At 38.5% G+C, this 24745-nt stretch overlaps 1 pseudogene; it reads left to right on the top strand.

The window, feature by feature from the left end:
- Positions 1–24745, top strand: part of LOC142455395 (forkhead box protein M1 pseudogene) — a 103956-nt pseudogene that overhangs the window by 571 nt on the left and 78640 nt on the right.

Genomic DNA, 24745 nt, shown 5'->3' with positions numbered 1-24745 from the left:
ATAACTGTATCTTGATTAAACATTTGATCAATTTCAGATGGAAGATATTTATAGCATTCCTAAATTTCTTCATCATTTGTTTTAGTGTTTTTTATATATTAGAATATAATTCTATTATCTGTTTTTTTGTTAAGTGTAAAGATATTGTCCATTTACCTACAGTTGTATATCAAGGTATCTCTTGAAACATTCTTTTTGATGATGAATATGACACTATTCCTCTTAAATTAGCTATTTCTAGTTTTGTATAACACATGACTGTCTGATTCAAAATGACTAATACCAGGAGCCCTTGTGGTATAGTGGTCATTCATTGAGCTGCTAATCAAAAGGTCAGCAGCTTGAAATCACCAGCCACTTCCAGGGAGAAAGATGAGGCTGTCTATTTCTGTAAATAGCTATGCTCTCAGAAACCTACAGGGGCAGTTTTACCCAGTCTTACCTTGCTATCAGTTGAAATTGACAGTGGCAATGAGTCCAACTCAGCTCAGTAATGTCTAAGTTATCAATCTTTATGTATTTCATTTTATTTTGAGAAGTTCATTTTATTTTGAGAAGTTCCAATTTTCCCTGATTCATTAATTTAATAGTCTACAGTCCTTCCATGGTATCTTTTGAAGGAGTGTTTTTAACTCTTCAGGTGCAGTGGATTTCTTTTCATTCATATGTAATTGGGAACACTGTAAACAGATTTTCTATGTCTGCCTAATCAATGTCCATAAGTTGTCATGTAATCATCATAAATGAGATTTTGAGTTCATAGCTTTTCCCCCTGTTTCTTCCCCTCTCCTCTCTCCTAAATCTAGAATAAGATCTTTGAAATAAGAATTCTTACTGTTTTATTCACAATTGCATTCTCAGCAGCTGAAAATTACCTGGTGCTTAACAGATAATCAAAAATTTTAGGTGAGTAAATGAATAAACATTGGGTTTAGATATGATGTTGTCCCACATATGACTTTTTTAAATGAAGCATATCAGATGAGAAAAAAATATTTTACAAAGTCTAGGTAGCATCAGCAACCAAGAGGAGATTCCTTTTGTTATCTTTTAATTTCTCCATTGATTGCTTGTTTTTACCTTTTTCTTTTCCAAAAGCTGTTCTGTACACATGTGAGGGGAGTGCATGTATGTTAGAGGCAAATTTGAGGTGATAGACAGTGACTTCAAAAGCTTCTAAGATAAGGAGGGGGACACACAGCCTCTGTCACAGGTCAGTGTAGCTAGTTTGCTCAGGTGTGCTGGAATAGCTAACTGCCTTTTTTTCCCTTTCGCATCACCTACCTGATTACTTAAGAGGCTAGATATCTCTAGTGTTTTGCTTAGTGAAGGGGAATTTCCCCAGACATTCTCTTGGCAAATGTTCTGTGGACAGAAATTTGATTTGGTGGGTCTCTTGCTGTCTGAAAGCCAATTTCATGAATGACTTTATCTGAAAGACAAATAGCCATGTGGGTTTTAGACAGCCACCTCCTCCTAACAATCTAGTTGCTTAAACATGGTGTGATGGTGTTCTACAGGTTTCTGAGTAAGGCTAATGGAATTAAATTAGTTTATTTTGGCCTCCTAAAAATTGTGGGGTACTCAAACTGAATTATTAATTTTGGCCTTCTGATGACTATAGAACTTTAGAAATATAGTTATTCTGGAAATATAGTTACCTCAGGTCTCTTTTACTGGCAAAAAATGTCACTAAAATTTTGCGTGTTTTAGTTTTGTTCCTTAGCTGCCAGAGTGATTAAGAAAGTGCTTCATTAGACTGTATACAAACCTCTTCATCCACATGTTTATTTCTTTGTGTATAATTCATCCCCCACCGCCCAAACACACACACATCCTTCTCCTTCCCCTGAGAACCTGCTATCTGCAAGGCACTGTGCTAGGAAAGTATGGGAATCTAGGAGATAAAGACTCAGTTCTCATATATATTGCTTTATGCTGATCAAAATATTAGTTATGTAGTAAACCAAAACATTCAAAGTCACTACTATGAAATTAATTCCAACTTACAATGAGCCCAGGGTTTCTGAGGCTGCAAAGTTTTACATAATTAAGTAGTCTAGTCTTTCTCACAGGGAGAAACAGATGGGTTTGAATTGCTGAGCTTACAGTTAGCAGTCCAATACTTAACATCACCACCATATTCCAAGGAGTTATGGGGAAAAATGAGGCATGGCTGGTGCTGGGGAGGATGATAGCTATACAGAGAAATGGGAGGAAACTATTTAAAATTGAGAGAATAAAAATATGGTATGACATAAAGAATATTTCAGCATGCAGAATATACTTAAAAATTAGACCTGCAATTTGGATAGGCTATCACACATATGGAGGATGACGAAATAAATTTAAGAGCCAAAGAACTACACTAAAGAACTGTTGGCAACTGTGTGTTTGTGTTGGCTTGCTCTTGTTTACTTGGGAAAATGACGGAGATATTTTGTCCTCTACGTGTTGTGCATGTGTCAATTCACTGAATGCCTCCTTTATAAGTTAGGGATATGAAATCCCTTTGGATGTGAAACCTAGCATTTCATCATCAGAGCGTGTGATCTAATAAAAGAAAACATATTACCTTCTCCAACAAGGTGTTATTCAAGGCTTTTGAAAAGTAGTATGACCTCTTCCATGTTTCTACTTGTTAAATCATGATTCATTTCTACAACAAAACTTATTAATCACTTACTGTGTATCAGATTGTGTTCTACGGACCAGAAGACACTTTCATAGACAGGACTTTAGGAAGAGGACATAGGAAGTAATATGTAGGTTGTATGGAACAGAAGAGACAATTGTGGTGTGGAAATAATTGAGAACACTTGTCCTCTGTGAATTGACTTTTGGGTAGCAGAGTGGAAGTGGCAAGAAGCCGAAGAACAAAATGAATGGCACTTCAAAGCAGACCGGTTTTGAGAAATAATGTGTGAGGAAATGAAGAACAAATAAAGATTTTGCATGAGGCTTATACATTTTATATCCCAGTATCTGGTATAGTCAATGTTCTACCTGCAACAACTCAGTTTCTTTTTGTTGTTGTTTTTACAATTTTTATGCACCTCTGAACCTCTTCCCTGGGTGTAGTAGTTACATAATCTGGTGACAACTCGAGACTTAAGAGTGAAGGGGTGGAGTTTACCCTGTCAATCAAGTCACAGCTTGATGACCTCATCTGGAGGTGCTAAGAAGATAAATAGCTCTCTGAGGTCAGGGCACACAGTCACTCCCTGCAAGACATTCCTGTTGGCAAGACACATGGAGCTACCTTAGAGCCCTGGAGAAGAAGGAGCCACATGGAGGTCCCTGCCAGTGCTAAGATGCTTCTACCACCCCTGAATCTACCAGACTTTCCACCCCCTGGCCTATGATCTTCCTGCATTTGGTGTCATTGCGTATGTTTTGTGAGTCTGAAGAGGACTTTATATGGGCTAATAGTAGACTTATGGACTTGATCTGGGCCTGTCTGGGATGTTTTCTCAATGTTCAATTGCTCTTGTATCTAAAGCCCTTTCTTACACACGTATGAGTCTCCCTGGATTTGTTTCTCTAGTCTACTCGGACTAACACACTATGTGTTCTTTTCCCACATCCAGTACCTGCTGCAGCCCTTTTTCAGAGACCGCCAAGGGAGGTGAAAGTCTTTGACAGTTGACTTTATACTTCACCCTTTAGAGACTCAACCAGTGGTGGACTGCTATAGAAATATCAAAAGATTCTCTTACCTTCGAGAAACCTAACCATATGTTTGCTCCAGAGTTCTCCTGTCTGACAAAGCTGACGCTACTCGGAGAGCAACCTTGCCCTGAGCCAGGTCCTTTTTTGCCTCCATTACTTTCCTTGTGTCTCTTCCTCTGCTTCCACTTACAATTTCCATGGGGAGCGATTTTTTTTTTAATGAATCACATGCACAGAAATCTTTTTTTGTTGTTGTTTTATTTAGAGGATACTTTTGAAGAATATAACATAAATTACTTTCCAATGACAAATCCATCTGGGCACATTTGAAGAGCTTCGAAAGGCTCCTGAAAATTTCCCATTACCTTTTCATACTATTTTGTCATGACCTTTTGAAGTCCTCTCATACATGCTGTTTAGGAAACATTGGATACATGAATGGATGCATGAAAGAGTTGTTGTTTTTTATTCATTTGTTTTGGGTCAAAAGAGCTTTATTTTTGTTAAAACATCTATTCAATGGGGGCGGTGCTATATTTGCATACATGTTGCCTTTTGAATATTATCGGAGGAGTTTATTGCATGGATTTTCCAAGGATGACTTTTTGAATATGTCTTACTCATTGGCCTCAAACAAAAGGGAGAGGGATTTCTAGAGGAAGGTTGGTTTGAGAAGTGCTGCATATTATATCATCCTCTCAGATAATTCAAAATTTGAAAGAATTTGAATATTAAAACTTTGTTTAATACTGCTACATATATATGTACATAATACATAGACATATACATGCTGTTATGGAATCATTCGTTTCCCTTCAACATGTGTTTCAATTATAACCTTGATAACTGCCAAATTAATCTATTTAAGGAATCAGCATTTATTTGTTGTTAAGAAATCGATATTTGTGTATAGTATAGCTTTATCTAATAGCTACTGAGTTATTAAGAGCAGCATAGAGACAGAGACTTTTTTACTTACCCTTGTATTTACTTTTTGTTTTAATGTCATCCAAACTTACTTTGTAATGAATTCTTTCTTCAGCACAAGGGCCTTTCCACATAAAGCACTCTTAAATGAGGGATTCCCTGGTCGAGAAAGGAAGCTGGGTTTCTCAGTGGTGCTTCAGTTGGACACTCCTCTCCCCACCCTGCACCTCACAGCTAGAAGTCAGTCAGAACCAAGTGATTTCCACCCACCGGGCTACTTCAGGGATCCCAGCTGCTCCCAGAAGACAGCCAGAATTTGTCGGACATTTGTAGTGCACTTCCTGGAGGTGAAGTCATTTTTAGCAAGAGAATTATGACAAATCTCTTTCCATTAAACAAGTGAACTATGTAATTGTTACAGATTATAATTTTTTGCCTACAGGATAGGGCATAACTGGAAATTAAGCAGATTTTCTGAGCAACTAAACCTAATGAATCCTGCAAAGATTGAGTCATAAGTGGCAACGTCTGGAATTGTAGCATATTGCATGTCAGTGAGTGATCTGTGTTAGGATATTAATTATGTAATCATGGGTTAGAATGTGCTACTGAGAAGTGACTAGACCTTTAGTGTCAAACATGGATGTCACTCCTTAGTCGTGTGCACAGCCACCTGCTGAGCTGTGACAGATTCAGGGGTGATCAAGATTCTGAGGCCACCTCTGTAGAAATGATAGTGTCTGATCCTATCACTCAGGAGCGGGGTAGCATGAATTGAAATCCTCCTAATGGTATCAGAGCAGCTCCTAATTCAAAAGTGGCTGATAATAGAATAGATTCGCCCTCTTGTTGCCAGGAAAATGCAAAGGGAAAGAGAACTTTGGCGTATGTAAACCATATTGTAGCTTGTAATTTGTCCTATGTCAGTACAGAGTAACTGTACTGGGAAGACAGTTATAATAAAAAACATTTTGATCTTGAATTGTTTATAGTCCAGTGGGGAGACAGATTTGTGAATAACAGGTAATGGTCCCAAGTCATAGTTTTGTAATAAAGCTATAAGGGTATTGTGGTAGGCACTGGATAAATGCTATTGAGATCATGAATGTGTCTAGGGGTAGTTTGTAAAACCCGGCATTTTTTCCCCACAGATCAATTTCTTGGCTTTCTTTCACTCTCTTTTCATTTTTGACTAGTTCAACAAACTTTTGTTGAATGTTTACTATATGCTTTCAAGTGTCCTGGACACTGAAGATAAAAGATAAATGTGCAATATTATGCATAACCTCTCCTAGGATACAGATTTTGGAGACTCACACATTTAAGTATATGTGATAAGGAAGATTTGTGTTAAAGATGGGTATAGGATATGTAAGAGCTAAGAGGGATTTGTTAGTCCGGGTTGACAAGAGAAACACATCCAGAGAAGCAGTAGAAGCATCTCCCGGACTCTGGTTGCCATCAGTGTGGCTCCATATGGCTGTTCAAAAGGAGAGTGAAGGCAGAGAGAGAGTGTGTGTGACCCACATCCCTCGAGGAAGAGAGGAAGTTCCCAGAATCTTCAGGAGAAGACCATGCCCACAAGGAGGTGTTATCAGGATCTGACCTGATTGCCAGACAAGACTCCATTGATTCACTCCAAGTTATTCTGTATTTGTTTGCACCATATTATGTAATTACCTCAAAGGACAACTAAGTCTAATGGAAATACAGAAAAACTTCCTAGATAAGATGCAGATGACTCTAAAGTACAATGAAAGGATAGGTAGACTTTGCTTCATGCTTGGGAAGAGTAAAGGAGAAGTGAAAAAGAGGAAAGCTCTTGGTAAGATGGATTTACACAGTGGCTGCAACAATGAGCTATAACATAAGAACAAGTCTGAGGATGGTGCAAGACCAGGCAGCATTTTCTTCTGTTGTTCATTCTGATTCAAAGAGACTCAATGGTACTTAACAGCAGCAAAGTACGGGCCATGTTGGCTAGATGAAGATAAGCAGGAGGATTGGGGATAGACTAAGGGCAAGGAATGCCTCAAAGCATGATTAAGAACGTAGTTAGTGATCACTAGAGTAGGGACATCAGGGTGGGCATGGCATGCAATAATACTCAACAAGGAAATAAAGTATCAGATAACTGATAGTTTATACTTTATGAAGAGAAGTTTAAATTTTATTCTGGAAGCAATAGAAGGGATTTAAAAAATAGGAAAGAATGCAATAAAGTTTTGACAACACGATATGGCTTCAGTATTGACCGTGGAGCTATGAGAGGGCAGCTAAAACAGTGGAGCGATTGGCAAGAAGATCAATAGGTGACCCATGAGATAACTGAGTGAAAGAGATGAGTCTCTGAACAACAGCAGGGTTAGCAGGTTTGGAAAGAAGAAAGAGAAGTCGATCCACTAACGGAGGAAAATGAGCAGAATAGGTGTTTGGGAAACAGGAAGATAGAGAGGCAGAGAGGAATAAAATTTCTGTTGACTCTAGGTTTCTGGAGGGTCCCCGATTAGGAGCATTGTACTGCTCCTCTCTTGATCACTTACCTTCAGTAGAGCTTCAGTGAATTGAGCGGACAGACAAGTATCTTGGTTACATTAACATATTGAAAATCTACCCAGAGTTCGGACAGACCCTAAATAACATCTTCTGTTCAGTTTGAATCCTCTTACTTCTCTAGCCTGAACTTCAACTCATCGATTTAGTTTGGAATACCAGTGTAACTATATCGTGCCTTCCCTCTACCTCCCATGGCCCAGCACACTGTGAGCGCTGTAGCTGGCAGGAAGGGAGGCAAAAAATGTCCCCTCTGTTTTATTTGATGAGGCCATTTGACATTTACTTCATTGCTAGACATAATTCCTTTTTTACATAAGAAACATTATCTCCGTAGGTTTTATGCTAAGAGCTAAAAGGAGATATGGCCACACTGGGTTATATTTTACGCTTTCTACCACCTCCTCCTCCTCCCTTCCCTTGCCTTCCCCTCTCACATCCCATCATCCAGTGAAATGACTTGTAAATGTGACTGGAGAGGCAGGAGCAGAGCCACCATTGAAGCTGAAAGGGTAGACTTCTGCTTGTGGGGAAACAGGACTCGCTTCCAGCCCTGCCGCCCCACCCCTTGCTATGTGTTTATATATAATATTTTGTTCTTCATATGTGAAAGATCCAATGTTGGAATTTTTTGGTGTAAATAAATGTTTGGTTTTATTTATCAAAACAAACAAACAAAAACCCTCCACGTTTCCGGCTTTGTGGGAAGGTGGTATGTTTGTTGTAGAGAATGAATTTAAAACCCTGCAAAAATATGTAGTAAGAAATGAAATCCACTGTCATTAAGTTGAATCTGACTCATAGTGACAGAGTAGAACTAGGAAATCTGCACTTAGAACAGCAGGTGAATTTGCACCACTCACTTTTCAGCTACCACCCAACACTTTACCCCACTGCACCTCCAACACAGCTTAAAAATGAATAGATTGATTTCAGGTGTTGAGAAAGACATTATAAATATGTGAACTGTCAAGTCAGCATGCAGTTTAAAAGTCAAACATATGTTGAACTGCTATTCTTTTTTAAAAAATTGTAGCAACAATGAAACTCAAAACCTTCCTCTAGTTCCTGAACGCTTCCTCCCCTCCCAATCATCATGACCCCAATTCTACCTTGCCTTGCGGACTTGGTTATACCAGAGGATGTACAGCGGTGCAGTGGGGATCTGGAGGCACAGGGAATCTAGGACAGACGAACCCCTCAACACCAGCGGTGGGAGTGGCGACACCAGGAGGGAAGGGGGTGTAGAAAGGGAGAACTGATCTCGGAGATCTATGTGTAACATCCTCTCTGGGAGATGGGCAATGGGGAGGCGGGTGAGGGGAGACGCCGGGGAGTGTAAGATAAGATAAAATAATTATTTATAAACTATCAAGGGACCAGGGGTGGGATGGGGAGGGAGGGGGATGGGGGGAAAAAAGGGAAACCGAGCTGATTCCAGGAACCCAAGTGGAAGGTGAATTATGAGAATGACGAGTGCAATGAATGTATAAGGGTGCTTTGCTCAATTGATGTATGTACAGACTGTGATAAGAGCCTTATGAGCCCCAATAAAAATATTTTTTAAAAAAGAAGAAAAGAAAATGATTAGGGCAAAGAAAGTACAGATGTGCTTTATACAACTGATGTATGTATATGTATAGATTGTGATAAGAGGTGTATGAGCCCCTAATAAAATGTTTTAAAAAATTATTTTATTGGGGGCTCTTACAGCTTTTGTAACATTCCATACATCAATCATATGAAGTATATTTGTACATATGTTGTCATCATCAAAAACATTTTCTATTTGATCCTTTGGTATCAACCCTCCCTTTCTCCCCTCCCTCCACCACACTTACACCCTCATGAATATTTGATCAATTATATATTATTATTATTTCACATTTTACACTCTCTGTTTTCTCCCTTCACCCACATTTCTGTTATTGGTCCGCTTTGTGGGTGGGGTGGGAGGCATAGATCCAATCTTGTAATGGTTTCCCCTTTCTCCCCAACCATCCCCCTAACTTTATGCTATTGCTACTCTCACTACTGTTCCTGAGGTATTTATCTGTCCTGCATTCCATGTGCAAAAGCTCTTATCTGTAGAATGTGTTTTCTTTGGTCTAAACAGATTTGTAATGTAGAACCGGATCATGATAGTTGGGGGTAGGAAGCATTCAGGAATTAGAGGAATGATGTGTGTTTCCTCAGTGCTATAACTGCACCTTGGTTGAATCATCCCTTCCTTATAACCCTTCCACGTGGGGATATCCAATTATCTACAGATGGGCTCTGTGTCTCCAATCCAACCCCCCCTCATTCGCATCAATGTAGTTGTTTGTTTGGGATCTTTTGATAACTGATACATGACCCCTTCTACACCTCGTGATCACACAGGCTGGTGTGCTTCTTCCATGGAGCTTATTTGCTTCCCTGCTTGTTTATCTTTAAGCCTTTAAGACACTAGATGAAGTATCTTTTGATAGTCAGGCACCATTGGCTCTCTTCACCACATTTGCTTATGCACCCATTTTGTCTTTGGTGATCGTGTCAGGTAGGTGAGTATCAAAGAGTGCCAGGCTGGTAAGACAAATTGTTCTTGTGTTAAGGGAGACCTTGAGTAGAAGTCCACATTTTGTCTGCTATTATAATATTTAACATCAGTATGTGTACATTGGTCTCTAGTCCTTTCATTATAAATTAGTAAATCTACATATGTACATGCCTGTAGCTATACCTCTATAGATAGCTTTGCCTCCTATTTCATTCCTCTATTTTCTTTCACCTTCCTCCTGTCCTACTATCATGCTCACCCTCAATTTGGTTCTCAGTATTTCTTCTCAGACACATTGCACTTGATTAAACCCCATTAGGCATTGTACACCCTTCCCACCATCAACTTTAGATCCTTATTCCTTCATCCCTGAGTTTGTTTGCTCCCCACTCCTTCTCCCCGCCCCGCTTATCTCCCATATTCCCCTGGAAACACCAATCCCTTTGTTTTCTCATCAGGATCGTTAATCCTGACTATCTTATATGAATAGGCATAGGACAAAAGGAAAACAAAAACAAAAAACAAAACTTTGGCTGCTCTGACCAGGGATGTCATTCCTGTGGCTTGATGAGCCATGCTGAGGTGTTTTTTGTTTTCTCTCTCTCCCTTTTATTTCACTCTCGTGTGGTCTAGACAGATCTGCCTCTCCCCAAGCTATATCTACAGTGCTTCCCTCTGTATTGCTTTCTTCTGGGAGGAGGTCAACATAGTTTGGCTTTGATCCAACCCCATCATCTGCTCTGTTAGCTCACTACTCCATGCCAGTGTATTGCTCTCAAGGCTTGGTGCTCTGTGATGGGGTCTGGTCCCTCTCTCCCTTTTCTGTGGAGACATAAACAATACCCTCCCTGTGGGTGTATTAGTTACTTTTCCCTATCACCCTCATGTTTTTCCCCTTTTTTCTTCCATCTCTTTTCTCCTCCTTTTTAGCTGGTTGCCATATGCATTACTGAGTTGTGTCGGGCCCCTACCAAAGTGCCTGGACCTCATCCCAGGATTTATGCATGAAGTAGCTTATCCTCTATACCCACTCATATTATTCTTGTCCCTTTGTGCCTGACTAACTTCATTCAGCATAATTTCCTCCAACTCTTCCCATGAGAAAATGTGCTTCATGCTTTTTGTTGCTGCTTTTTAGGGCTGCATAGTACTCCATTGTCTGTACATACCAGATTTTAAAAATCCATTTGTTGGTTGGAGAAAATTTAGATTGCTTCCAGGTCTTTGTGATTGTGAGCTGTGCCGTGATGAACAATGGAGCACAGATGTCTGGTCTTGGTTTGTTTCTTGCTTCTCCTGGGTATATGTCCAGTAGGGGGATTGCTGGACCGTATGGTAACTAGATTTCCATTTGTTTTAGGTATCATCAGGTCGTTTTCCATAGTGTCTACACATATCTGCAGGATCACCAATGGTGGATGAGAGTACCTATCTCACCACAGCCTCTCCGGCTCTTGTTGCTTTCTGGTTTTTTAATTAGGCTCACTTTCTCATAGTTGCTTTAATTTGCATTTCCTTTATGGCTAATGATCAGGCACATTTTCTCATATGCTTATTGGCCATTTGGATTTCCACCCTTGTGAAACTTCTGTTCAGGTCCTTTGCCCATTTCCTCTGTGGCCTCTTTGTTATTTTTCTTGTTGTAGGCTATGAGAGTATTGTATATTTTAGTAATAAGCCCTTGTCTGAGGTGTCATTGCTAAAAATGTTTTCTCAGTGGACTCTCATATGACTCTCCTGGCAAAGTCTTTCGATGTGCACAGGTGGATTATCTTCAGCATATCCCACTTGTCAACCTGTGCCTCCTCTGTGTTTGTGTCCTTCTCTATTTCTGATACACTGTGTATTCCCTGCGCCATAGTTCTTAGGTGTGTTCCAATTTCCTCATTGATGACCTTAATAGTTTAGGATTTTACTTCAAGGTCTATAATCCACCTCAACTTTATTCTTGTGCATGAACTGAAGTGAGTGTCTTGCTCCATTTTTCTTCAGGTAGATATCATAGGGTGTCTGATTCCCATTTGATATTTGGGGGTCTCTTATCGAAGGTCAGTTGTGTGTATACTGAAGTTTTCATTTCCGAATTTTCTGTTATTTTCCATTGGTCTGAGTATCTGTTTTATACCAATACACGCTGTTTTCACCACTGTGGCTGTACAGTAAGTGTTAGTCAGGCAAAGCAAGCCCTCCTACCTTATCCTTCTATTTCAGGACTTCTCTGTTAATTCTGGGATTCTTCCTTCTCTATAAGAAGTTGGTAATCAGTTTTTCCAATTCCTTGGGAAAATATGTTGGTATTGTATCAGGAGAGCATGAAATTTAGATAGTGCCTTGGGTGGGACTGACATCTTTACTATATTGAGACTTCCGATACACAAGCCTGGGCTATTTTTCCATTTGTGGAGTTCACTTTTGGTTTCTTGCAATAGCGTGTTATACTTTTATTCATACATACCTTTCGGTTTTTCAGTTAGGTATATCCCTGTATATTTCAATTTGTGTTTTGCTGTTGTGAAGGGTACTACCTCTGTAGTCTGCTGTAATTGTATCCAGTGTATATAGCAATCCTATAGATTTCTGTTTGTTAATCTTGTTTCCACCCACTCTGCTATGTTTCTCTATCACTTCCAGCACTCCTCTTGTGGAGCTTTTGGGGTTTTCAATATATAAAAGCATATCATCTATTAATAAGGATAGTTTCACCTCTTCTTTCCCAGATGAATTCCATTAATGTCTTTCCTTTGCTGTACGTTGTTAGCTATGGCTTCCAGTATGGTGGTGAATAAAAGAGGGGACAAGGAGCATCCTTGTCTGGACCCCTTTTCCAGTGGGAATATTTTCATCTTTTTTCCATTTACTAGTATATTGGCTGTTGGTTTTTCATACATGGCATGTATTATATTGGTGAATTTTCATTATATTCCTTTCTTCTTGAGTGTCTTAAACAGGAATGGGTATTGGATGTTGTAGAATGCTTTTTCTGTGTCTATTGATATTATCATGTGTTTCTTATCCTTTTTCTTGGCAATGTGGCATATAATGTTGATGGGCTTTGGGATCTTGAAGCATCCCTTCATCCCTGGAATAAATCCCACTTGGTAGTGAGAAATTATTTATTTATATAATTTTCTATTCTATTGACCAATATCTTGTTAAGGATTTTTTTCATCAGTTTTTATTAGAGATATTAGTCTTTAGATCTCAATTCTTGTGGGATACTTTCCCACTTTAGGTATCAGTGTTATACTAGCTTCATAGAAAGGGTTTTGGTCCTTGCTGTCACTTTCTGTGCTCTGGATAAGTTTGTGTAGGATTGGTGAGAGTTTTTTCCTGAATGGTAAAATTCTCCTGTGAAGCCATCTGCCCAAAGTTGGCAGTCCTTTGATAACTTTATTTATTTCTTCTATTGTTATGAGTCTATTGAGGTTCATGATGTCTATTTGGAATAATCTAGAGAGAAATTGTGTTGCCAGTGTTTGTGTCTTCCAAGTTGTTAAATTCATTGGAGTACAGCCCTTTGTAATACTGTGTAAATAACCTCTTTATTTCATTAGGGTCCATTGAGTTTTCCCCCATTTCATTCCTCATCCTTCCTTTCTTTGGTTAGGTTTTCCAATGGTCTATCTATTCTATTAATCCTTTCAAATAACCAAGAATTTGCTGCATTGGTTTTTTGTATTATTTTCCTGTTTTCCTACTCATTTATCTCTGCCTTGATTTTTATTATTTCTTTTCTTTTGCAATTAGTTATGATTATTCTGTTGACTCTACTCTAATCGCTGGAGACTTTTTGACAAAGTTTCAATCTAAAGTCTCTCTTCCTTTTTCATGTTTGTATTTATTACTGTCAAGCTTCCTTTGATAAGTGTTTTTGCTGTGTCCCAAAGGGTTTGATATGTGGCATTCTCATTATCATTGATTTCTAAAAACTTATTAATTTCATCTCTGATCTGGACCAGTAACCAATCATTTTGCAATAGGGAGTTATTCATCCTCCAATTATTTGACCTTGTTTTCTTTTGATGATTTCCAGTCTTATTGTGTAGTGGTTCAAGAGGAACTTATGAGTGATCTCTGTATGCTTAAATTTACTCAGCCTTGACTTGTTCCCCAGCGTGTGGATGTGTGCCATGTACACTTAAAACTATTGTGAATTTTTTGCATTTGTGTGAAGAGCTCGAAAAAGATTCTATATGTAAAGTTGCCTAATTGTAGAGTTTAGGTCCTTGTTAAGCTTCTTTCCCTGTTATCTATCTTTCTTGGAAAGCAGTGTATTAAAGTTACCTACTGTAATGGTTGAGCCTGTGATTTCTTTTTTTCATATTTTGGGGTGTTTGATGAATTGTGCAGGTCTTTCTTTGGATGTGTATATATTTATTATGCTTAATTGTTCTTAGTCAACTCTTCTCTTGAGGATTATGCTGTGTCCCTCCTTATCTATTGTTATGACTTTCACCTTGAGATCATTTTTCTCAGAGACCAGGAATGCAACCCCTGCTTTATTTGAATTGCCATTTGCTTGGTATATTTTTCCCATCCTTTAATCTTCAGACTATTTTTGTCTGCAACTTGAGATTTGTCTCTCATAGACAACAAATGGATGGGTGACGTTTTCTAAGCCAATCTGCTAGTCTCTGTCTTTTAATGGGTGAGTTCAGTCCATTGACATTCAGAGTTATTACATCCATTTGTGGATTCTGTGATGTCATCTCAAACCTTTTGTGTTGGGTATTTACCTGCCTCCTTTCTTAGCATTGTGTTGTGTGTATTTTGTGTGTATGTGTGTTTGAAAGAGGTGTTCATTCTTGCTGTATTTTTAATGTTGAGAAATGATATCATCCAGGATGTTTTCAATGTGTTTACCTCGGGGTGAAGTTGCTCTATGGGGTGGTCCCTTATTTGTTCTGAATGCACACTGTTCTTCTGAACACAGTGAGTCAGTAAGAATTTTTTGTTGAGCTGGCATAATTTTAATGTATTCTTTGAGATTTTCCTGGTCTCCAACTATATTGACAGATAGTTTGGTAGTGTAGAGAATTCTTGGGTTGGCATTGTTTTCTTTCAACTTTTTGAAGATGTTACTCCACTCTCTCCTCATCTTCATGGTGTCTGCTGATAGGTCTGTGCATATTCTTTTCTGAGTGCTTTCGAGGTGAATCCCTTTACCCCCCTCACTACTCTTATGTTTTTCTCCTTTTCTTCATAGTTGGATAGTTTAACTACTATGTGCCTTGGCACCTTCTTCCTGGGATTCAGTCTAGCTGATGTCCAATCTGCTTCCTGAATGGTTGCCTGATTCTCATTCATTGAGCATGGGTAGTTTTCTTCCAGGAATTCCTTTGCTATTTTTGCAGTTGACGTCTTGGTTGTGTCTTGTTCTGGTCATCCAATTATTTAAATATTTTTCCTCTTCATGGCATCAGACGTTGTTCTTAGGTTTCCTTCAGCTTCTTTGATTAACTTGTCTGACTGTGTTTCCCGTTTGTTGAAATCTGCCTGATGGTCTCGAGGTCACTGGCACAGTTATCCATTTCTTCTAGTCTGTTAGTGATTTCTGTTAACTTGTTATTTGCTTTTGTAACCTTGTCCCTTATCTCTTTGGTGCACGGCCTTTATCTCCTCTATTGTTTCCTCATTTTTCTGTATTTGCTTCCATCATGTCCTGGGTGACTCCCAGCAGCATTTTAAAGATTTCTTTCTGTGCTAGATCAACGTCTGCTTCTTCTATGCACATTGTTAGGTTCAGGACTTCTTACAACATTGCCTTCATTTTTTTCCTGTTTTTTTTAATTTTCGTTAAGCTTGATAGGACTGGTTGTTGTTTGCATTTTGTTTAAGAGGTTCCTGATGAAGATTTTCCAGAGAGTTTAAGATCACAGGGATCTCTTTTGGGGGCTCTTAGAAATGCTTCTTCAAACTACCTTCAGCTAATTGTTCTGTGGGTTGGGTAACAGCTTTATCCTCCTGTGGTTTCACTCTTTCCTTAGCCAACCGTAATTCTTTTTGGGGAGGGCAAATTGGATGTCTCTCTCTCTGGGTACGCTGGTCGGGCAATGGAGGGCTCTTGAAGTTGATGTTCTGCTGGATGATCTCACAGGAAGTGGTGGTGGTGTGGTCCACAGAGGCTTGAAATGTCTCAGAGGATTGCAGAGGTTCCTGTTGCAATGGGAGTGCCACAGAGGCAGGTGGGTGTGTCCACTTTGGTTTAGAGCACCATGTATGGTAGGAGGAATTTCTCTAGTTGGGAAGATCACTGCAGAGGTCAGGTATAGGTTCCTGCTGCAGCATGGAGCACTGGAGAGGGCTGATGGGGCTGCCTTAGGATGAGTGAAACTCTTTTGAAGGTGGGAGGATGTTTCCTCAGTTATGTGTGGGGCTGTGGAGGGTGGCCAGGGTATCCCCCAGACACATGGAATGCGATGGAAAGAGAGCAGAGCGTTCCCTCAGCCAAGTTTAACATGTCTTCATTGGGAGAGGAAAATCAAACAGTGGTCCCAAAACAAAGCAGTGGGAGCATATATGGGTGGAAGAGGTCAAACCCACTGCACAGTCTAAGACACAGTGATTTAAAGATAATAAGGTGCTCAGAGAATGAGTTTTGTACTGAAGACCAATTGAGTAGAATTTCCAGGAATGACTAGAATCTTATCAAATGTTCCAGAGAAGATCAGTGAAGTAAGAGGCCAGAAATCATCTAATAGCTTCGGAACTTGGATGCTTCCTTGACTTGCACCTGGTGGCCCGCAAGACTTGAAGGAATGTCAGTGTATTAGCTGTCTCACAGAAGTGAGTTGCACTGAGCCATTTGTACGGCTCTATAGACTAAGTAGCTGTTTATTTCTTATATTGCATATATTTATCTATATAAATATTTATAAAATCATAAGTTCATTGGTTTTGTTTCTCTAGAGAACCCGGTCTAATATAGCTCACTTCCAAAGCTCACATCCTTCACACTACATCATTCTGAAATTTGAAATTGTCACAAAGCTAGGTGATGTTGCAAATTAAACATTGCAGACAGAACTCCACAATATTCATTAAACATTTGGATCACAAAATGTTTAAATCCATGAATAAATGAGTAAATTCATTTGGAGCTGGATAATATGACTTTGTTTCTCGGTAAAAAATTCTAAACAATTGAGATTACTTGGTTTGTGTAGTAGCAGATATATGTATACCAATTTTCAGTCTCAGTCTATTTCAAACCCACAATGGCCCCATGAGGTGGCTATTGTCAGAATGTTGTGAAGTGGCAGGCTGAGAGCCATAGGAGTGAAGTGGCTTCATCTTAGTCCCCTTGGTAGGAGTTGGCACAGCTGGTGCTGGAACACTGGTCTTTTGACCTGTAATCTCCTGGGTTCTCCACGGGGCTTCACATCCCAGATAAAACTCAGAAATGAGAGAAAGACAGTAAGGAAGCAGCAGACCCAGAACTGAAAGTGGCCTACATGGTAGTGTTCACAAGGCAGATTCTAATTACCAACATGCTTTTTTGGGTTTCTCTGTTTACATTTACCTCCTTTGTGAGCAGTCGGCCAGATGGTATCCTTACAAACTCAAATATCCACCAGAAATTTACTCCTTATTTTCCAGATTAATTAGTTTTCCTTTTATATGCTTCACCTTAAAAAGCTTTTATATTTATTCTTTCATCTTATAATTCTGGTACCCAAAGTTTTCTGATCTCCCTTTATTTCTTATTTTTAAATTTTTTTCTGCATATATCCTGGAATAAACCTAGGTATTCCAACATGGACACCTTAGGATGTTTTCAGAATCCAGTTGTTTCCATGTGAGTTTTCAATAGAGCTTCCATAAAACAAAGCAACATTCATTTCTCCAAGGCATATGTAAGCTACTTTCCTTTGGTATCATGTAGGTCTACTTTAAGAAAGGATAAAAAGTTTTTTTCAGTGTAAAAAACAAAAATGAGGCACTGACACTAGGGGTTCAAGTAGAAAGCAAATGTTTTGAGAATGATGAGGGAAACATGTACAGGAGTGCTTGACATTTATGATGTAAGTGTGGATTGTAATAAGAGTTGCACGACCCCCCAACAAAATGATTTAATAAATTAAAAAAGAGTAATGAATACCAAGGAAAAGAAATAACATTGGTGGGGAAACTATATTACTTTCCTAATCACAATACCCTGATCTTTTACCCACCAGCCTAGGAGGTAAATACATAGTTATGTTTTCAATTACATATTTATTTATTCATCCTGACACTTTTACTGATTTTCTGTAATGTAAAGTACACATGTATGCTTCTTCAAAAGTATGAAACTCGCTTCTTGTTTTTAAAAATATCATAGTCTTGCAGCAGTGTGACACTTAGGTAAAGTGGTAATCATGTTACTAAATTCTAGAAGTAAAAAGTGAAAGATAGGTTCAAGTGTACTGGAAGGCCAGAGGAATGGGCCTGAGGGAATCAGGGATGGTGTTTGAAGCTTAAATTTAACCTTTAAAGAGGGAACAAGATTAAGAGCAGAAACAGAAGTTAGGAAATTTCTGCTAGATAAAACCTCCATGCCAAAGGTGGGAAGGCAAGAGACCAGAGAAATTGAAGATGCAAAGGATTATCGAAGAGCTATGCATTTGAAGAACCAAGTATTGTTCGATATTTTGGGACTATTATGTGAGAAGATCTAAGAGTAGGAGTCCTGAAGGCTTGGAAAGGTAAGTTTGAAATGATTGATAAGACAGACCACAGAGTTTCCTGTGTCATACATGGTATTAAGATTTCATTCTTAGGAGATGGTTCTGCTTTCACATGAGAATAAATCCTATGAAAGAGTTATTTGAAAAAAAGATAGGAAGGAAAAAAAAAAAGAACCCAACTTATTTTGTATTAATTCCCCTGTCTTGCCCCCAATTTCTGGCCCAGTTTACACAGTAAAAAAAAATTGAAAAAGGGTGTTCAATACCACATATTCCTCACAATGGGTGTTCAATGAGTCCAAGGTTGCCTGGTACTACTTCATGGGCTACTGCTGTCCCCTTAACATTCCCTTCTTCTCATGGTCAGGCTGTCTGTGAGTGCTTGGCATCCATGCATCACCACCTCATAGATACATATAAATCAGCCAGATGTTTCAATTTATATATGATATATGAAATTATCTTAGCCAAACACCAAGGATAGCCAAGATAGCCCTCTTTCTATAATTTGCAATGATGACACATACCAATGCCATCAACATTTTGGATATAACTTCTTTCACAGTATTTACTACTGTTGCTTGTTGTAAAGGGTGTAGATTCTGCCCGAGTTTAATCTTTGGTAGAGTGCATTTTCTAGATTTTTGTTCCTAGTCTAATTATTTTGTCGCTTACTTAAGTTCCTCATCTTTAAAATACAGTTGTTATAAAGTTTCAATGAGAATAAATATAAAACCCTTAGATATATAAAACTCACAGAGGAAAAAATTAGAAAATGTTGGTTATTGCTGACTATTATTAACATATACATACTGTAGTCTTTGTTCTCAAAGAACTAGAGCTAAGAAGGAGAAGAAAATTCAGTCAAAGAAATAAATGCTATATGGTTTGATAGGTCTTCGTCAAAATATTGAACACAAATAAAATGCAATACAAAGGAGGCAAAGATGAACTCTGCCTATTGTCAGGAAAGTGGCCCATAAGGAAATACAAAAGGACTAAGAATGAACACTGGAAAGGCAGAATTTAAACATAGGGGGACTGGAGACAGGAATTCGTGATCCAATTCTATCCCACCTTTGTTAGTCTGGGTACACTAGAGAAACAAATTCAGGGAGACTCAAATTTGTAAAAGAAAGATCTCTATATAAAGAGTAATCATATACTAAGAAAATATCCCAGGCAAATGCAGATCAAATCCATAAGTCCGATTTTAGCCCATTTGTTCATTTGTCTGATACCAGTCTATAAATTCCTCTTCAACCTCATACAACACATGAAATGACACAAAATACAGGAAGATCACAACCCAGTGGGTGGGAAGTCCTGTAGATTCAGTGGCAGTGGAAGAATCTTAGTGCTGGTGTGGGTCTCCACGTGGCTCCACTAGCTCCAAGGTTCTGGCCCCATCAATATAACTCCATGTGTCTTGCCAACAGGAATGTCTCTCAAGGAGAGGAGTGTACATCTAGCCTCCCATTAGCTACTTATCTCTGTTGTGCCTGAAAATTACATCATCAAGCTGCAACCTGATTGACATGCTAGACTCCACCCTTTCACAAGTTGATAGGAGATTTTGTAACTGCCACACCCCTATACAATCCAAAAATAAATATCTAGTGTATGGGAAGAACTCATTAGAATTGTTTATCCTTCTGTATTTATTAATGGGAAGTAGATTATAAGATATTCCCAAGCCAGAACAGACTTAGATGTGATATTAGCAGAAGCTATTTTAGCCTATGTAGATGTAGTAAGTGATATGTACACAAATATATTGTGTCTTTGCCTCCTACTCCTCCTCTTCCTGCTTCTCCTTCCTTAAGACATTGAAGGATAAAAACAAAAATAAACCAGTGCAAAATACATCTTATCTTTTCCTCTTATCCTTGCGTATATGCCAACACACAAGTTTGCCCCGGTGTGTTAGTCAACAGCTGATATTGGGGAAGGAAGTGTGTCTCTTTCTTGCATTCATGTCAAAGGCTATGGCAACCCTCTAGGCACTCAAGAAGGCTAAAAAAACCAGTTTCCATTGAGTTGGTTCCAGCACATGCCAATGTCATATATAGTGGAGCAGAACTGTATTCCATAGCATTTTCAATGACTGATTTTTTTCAAAAGAGATCCCAGGTCTTTCTTCTAAGGTGTAAATGGGGGTGTTGTCCCTATTTCATTTTTTTTGCAGATTGCATTAACCATTTATACCACCCCCAGCCTCCAAAAAATATTTCAGACACTCTAAAATGGCAGCAGAAGTTATCATTCTGGAAGAGCCATGTCCTAGCTCTCTAGTGATGCTATGACAGACATATTAAAATTATCCACTTTAACAAACTGCATTTTCTCACCTCTTATATTTGAGGTCATAATTCAGATGTACAGCTCTAGAGATTTTCTCTCTTTGCTGACTTTGGGAAAAGGCTCTTTGAACTTCTGCTACTTTATGTGGGTTGGCACCTTGGAGATCTTCATGTGATTTGACATTGCTCTTCTCCCATCTCTGCTTTGCTCATTTGTTTAACCTCTTATCTGTCAAAAGGGATGGTTTCAGAATATATTGTACTATAATCCTCTATTGTTCAAATTATAGAACACTATTATTAGTATCTTGTGCAAATAAAATTTTGCTGAAGACCATCCAACAACAATTGTAGTAATAGATTGAAAGGTTGTTGGCAGAGGTTAAGGCCTGATTCAGAAGAGGATGTGAAACAAAGGATATCAATGCTGATGGCAGATGGATCTTGGCTAAAAGCAGAGAATATAAGAAATATGTTTATTTGTGTTTATTGATTACACTAAGGCATTCAACTATCTCAGAAAAACTGGGTTATATGAAGAAGAGCATCAGGATTGGAAGAAGGCTTATTAACAACATGTGATATGCAGCTGATACAACTTTGGTTGCTGAAATTGAGGAGGATTTGAAGCACTTGCTGAGGATGATCAGGGATTGCAGCCTTCAGTTTGAACTACAAACAATGTGAAGAACACCAAAATCTTCACAACTGGACCAAAAGACAACAGCATCATAAATGGAGAAGAGATTGAAGTTGTGAAGGATTTCACCTTGCTTGGATCTACAATCATGGAAATCAGTAAATAGATAAAGGGATTTGTTGCATTGGGTAAATCAGCTGCACAGACCTTTTTAAAGTGCTGGAAGGCAGTGATGTTACTTTGAGGACTAAAGTGTGCCTGACCCATGTCATCATATTTTCAATTGCCTCAGGTGCATGTGAAAATTGAACATTGAATAAAAAAGACTGAAGAGAATGTATGCGTTTAATTATGGTGTTGATAAAGAATTTTGAATGTACCGTGGACTGCCAAAGAATCAACATGTCTTTTTTAGAAGTACAACCAGAATGCTCCTTGGAGACAAGAGTGGTGGGATTTTATCTCATGTGCTTTGGACATATTATCAGGAGAGACCAGTACCTGGAAACAGAAATCATTCTTGGTAAAGTAGCAGGGCAGTGACAAAGAGGAAGACCTTCCACAAGATGGATTGACACAGTGGCTGCAGTGATGGGGTCAAGCATAGGAACAATTGTGAGAATGACACCGGACTGGGCAGTGTTTTGTTTTGTTGTACATAGGATCACTAGGAGCAAGAACTGACTCAATGGCACTTAACAGCAACAGTCTTGTGTTAGTAATGCAACATAATAAGACCCATTCCCAAATGAAATTGAACCCATAGTCATAGAAATAAGGATTTACAATACCTACTTTTTGGGTAACAACATTTAATCTCTAATAGGGGGATAAGAAGTCTTCCCTTTGGTGAAAACATAATTTGAGCCAGGGCCTCTTAGTAGAGGGCAGGCTAAGGAAATTCTTTTTGGGGTGACATTCTGAGCAACAAACATTCTATTCTTGGTAGTTCACTGGGTCAACCAAGCTAGCCCAAAAGGAACAAAGCTCAGTTCTTTTCCATACTATCCCCTCTCTTTCTGAACTGTGTGGTAATTTGGATTGTATTTTCATGATTTACAAATCCTTAGTATGTGGATGCTTGAACCCTTTCTAGTAGTTTTCTATTGTATCATCATATATCAAGAGATGGGAAGGAATTTTCCATCTCACTAAATGATACAGGGCTATCTAAACCTAATCTGTGTACACAAAAAATTCTATTTGTAGTTACTTTAGATAATAGCTGTAAAATATTCCCCTTAAACGAACTGTGAAGAGTTTTCTGTTAGACTGAGGTTTTTACAAACCTCAAAGACTTGGCCTTTATTGTTTAGATGATGGAAACCGCTGAGTTTTTTAAGCAGAGGAGTGTGAAACTAAGTCCAAGGGAGGCCAAATGTGTGAGGCTGATTAAGAGACCATTGGGAGCAGGTGATGTTGCCTTGCCCCGAGTCAATAGCAGGGGTGCTGGAGAAGGATCAATCAAGATATGCCATAGGCTGAGTGGGTGAATATGGCCGGTGCTTGAACATGGAAGGCTGGACTAATGATGTGTCAAGACGGTCTTCCAAATGTGTGATTCTGAACCCTGAGCCAGTAAAATTCAGAAGATACTTGATCCAACTTTTTGACAAGTAAGATAAGCATTTGGAGATTTTAAAGCAAAACCTTTGTTTTGCCCAAATAAAGAACTAGAAGTCTCAAAGTAATGTAGTAAGTTTAAGCATGGTCCTCTGATCATGATACTTTCCTTTTGGCATGGGCATAACTATGAGACAATTTTCTGGGAATTTTAATGAGAATGACCACTTAAGTCAGTAGAAATAGTATTCATGCAAAAATAATATAATAATGATAATTATAACATAAGGACAATCACACCAATTAGCTGCATGTTTTGTTATAAATCACCTGTCTCTTTTAAGATGTTCTGGGGACAAGAGCATTTGCTTGTAAGAATGAAGGGAAGTCAAAGTAGCTGGAGTGGACAGAGGGAGATAATTTTGATATGATTAAGGCAATTCTTATATTTCCTGGTTATTCCTAGCCCCCTGTCTCCCATCCTTCCTTCTTTCCTTTCTTGACTTTGCATGCTCCCTGGATTCCCAGTTATTTCTTCAGCTCGGAGACAATTGGTTTCTGGCTTTAGCAATCAGCCTTATGACACACGGTTCACTTTGGATAGTGGCAAGCTTGGCTCTTGCCTTTCAGTCCCTTATTTTCCCATGGCTCCTGCCAGATTTAAGGTTTTATTCTATACTCTCTATTGCCTACAACCAGTCACATAGGGGTTTCCGTGATAATAAAATGGAAGAGAATGAGATTGAGGGCCCATTATGTTCTCTTTGAATTTTTGAAGCAGGATTGATGGTCGATGGATATTTTTTAGATCCATTTTACAAATATGTACCCATGCCACAGAGTTGATTCCAACTCAGAGCGAACCTATATGGAGTTTCCATGGCTGTATGTCTTTGGAGGAACAAATAACCTCATCTTTCTGCCTGGAAGCATCTGGTGGTTTTGAACTACCATGCTGCTGGCAGTCCAGTTCTTCCTTAACAACTCCACTCGGGATTCTGCTACAAATTCAGAGGGAAAGCAAAATTTAAAGAATCCGAGACTTACCAAGGATACCTAATAAAATTACATATCAAAGATTCAAGCTTCAATTTGTAGGATTTTTCTACTATTCCACATTGTATGACAAACTATGTGATACTTGCGTTTCATTGTATTAAATAAAGGTTTGCTGTATAAACATGTTATCAACGGAAGCTATATCTAATAAACATAACTTAGGCTGTATTATTTGTAGGATAAAGAGATACCTCATGTAAGTATAAATTGATATGGAGCTCAAAATGAATTTAATTTCAAAGGCAATTCTGGGGTTGGTTGAAAAGGAAATATCCAAGTTCAGCCACAGCATATGCATTCTCAACTCCAGCAGAGCAAATATATATGTGAGTAAGGATTTACTCAGAAGCTACGTTATTGCCTCAATCAAGAGCTATCCCAGCTACATTTACTTAAATTATTAGTATGCTTTTGAAAGAATATTCTTAAGATATTAAAGAAAACATGATAGCTTCACTGTAACTTTAGTCATCTAGGAAATTTGCCTGCACAGTCACTCATTCAGGCTCCTCCTTATGCCTTCTAGATAAACATGGGCTATCTTGAAAATAAGCTCCTTTATTTTTTTAATGTAAAATTAAGGAAAAGCAAGGGCAGACATAGTCCTAAATAAAAATTCCTGAAATTTTGATTATGTTAAAATAAGCATATTTTAGAATCCCTATTTATTTATACGTGATTTTAGGTATATTTTGCTGGATCTAGAAGAGGAAAGGAACGAATTAGATATAGTTTTTTTCCAGTTGTCAAAATCTAGGACAGAAGATAAACTATTATTTTAAATAGTGATAGCAAATGGGAGAGTGGGAAATATGCTATA

Source organism: Tenrec ecaudatus, chromosome 8 (genome assembly GCF_050624435.1).
Source record: "Tenrec ecaudatus isolate mTenEca1 chromosome 8, mTenEca1.hap1, whole genome shotgun sequence".
NCBI classification, from domain to species: Eukaryota; Metazoa; Chordata; class Mammalia; order Afrosoricida; family Tenrecidae; genus Tenrec; species Tenrec ecaudatus.
The sequence above is the reverse complement of the archived record's forward strand: the minus strand, read 5'-3'. Positions and strand labels throughout refer to the sequence as shown.